The following is a 1,070-nucleotide window of genomic DNA, read 5'->3' as shown; positions in this document are numbered from 1 at the left end:
CGTTATTAATTCAATTTCTCCTATTTTTTATGTTTGAAATTAGAGGCACTGGAACTGAAACTGTGACCAGAGCGTTTGGTAATGAGCCATTCGCTCATCTCTGGAGACCATGAGAGAACAGAAAAGATGAGACTTTTTTTTTATGACTTTACAGTTTCTTTGTGTGGAGGTCAGGGAAGCTGTCCAGACCAACTACCAGATGCTCTTTGGGCCACATCTTTTGTTACTCCTTCTCTCTCTTCCTTTATATCTCCAGGACAAAAAGTACATTCCTCGCCCTAGAAGTCCAAACGCAGCGTCCAACTCGGGTTCTGTTACTGATTCAACATATTCATAACCTCAGCCAGCTCCTTCTGCACATTATTTGATTCTCAGCTTGAGACCCAACTTCCTCACAAACACCAAACACCTCAGCCCCGCAACGCACAGAACCGGACCGGGGATGTTTTCACTAGAATGTCCTGGGCTCTGGCCCAAAGGGAGGAAAAACAGAAAAACATGGAAACCAAGACATGCTAGCCAGTCAGGGGAGAGACGAGAAGAAGGAGGAGAGAGCCTATCAGAGGAGGGATGAGGCGAGACAGGGTGAGAGGGAGATGGTTCGGGTTGTTATCCTCTACGTCCAGATAGCTCTTGTCCCTCCTGCTACAATTGAAAGACTCTTAATATATAAGCTGTGTACATCTGTTAACAGTCCCAGGAAACGTACCTCTACAAACTCTAACTTCCTATGAGGTACAACAGTTACCATCTTACTTCCTTTGAGCTGAACTTTAAGAACATGACAAGAAGAACAAACACAAGGAAAATATTGTTTTGATGAAGAATTGTTTTTAGGAAGAATTTTACAAAGCAATAACAGAAAAATGTAATGGAAAGAGATATCCCGCTACCAGAAGCCCCTCCCTTTCTCTTTCGATGCTAATTGGATGCAATGTAACTGAAAGTCCTGGCTCTCTCCTCAAGCCATTTAACAGAATGTCCCGCCCTCTCTATAGTCTCAGTCTATCCAATGTGACGATGTCCCGCCCTCTCTCTCGCCTCTAAACTCATGTAACTGAATGTCCCGC

Source organism: Gadus morhua, chromosome 2 (genome assembly GCF_902167405.1).
Source record: "Gadus morhua chromosome 2, gadMor3.0, whole genome shotgun sequence".
Taxonomy (NCBI): domain Eukaryota; kingdom Metazoa; phylum Chordata; class Actinopteri; order Gadiformes; family Gadidae; genus Gadus; species Gadus morhua.
The sequence above is the reverse complement of the archived record's forward strand: the minus strand, read 5'-3'. Positions refer to the sequence as shown.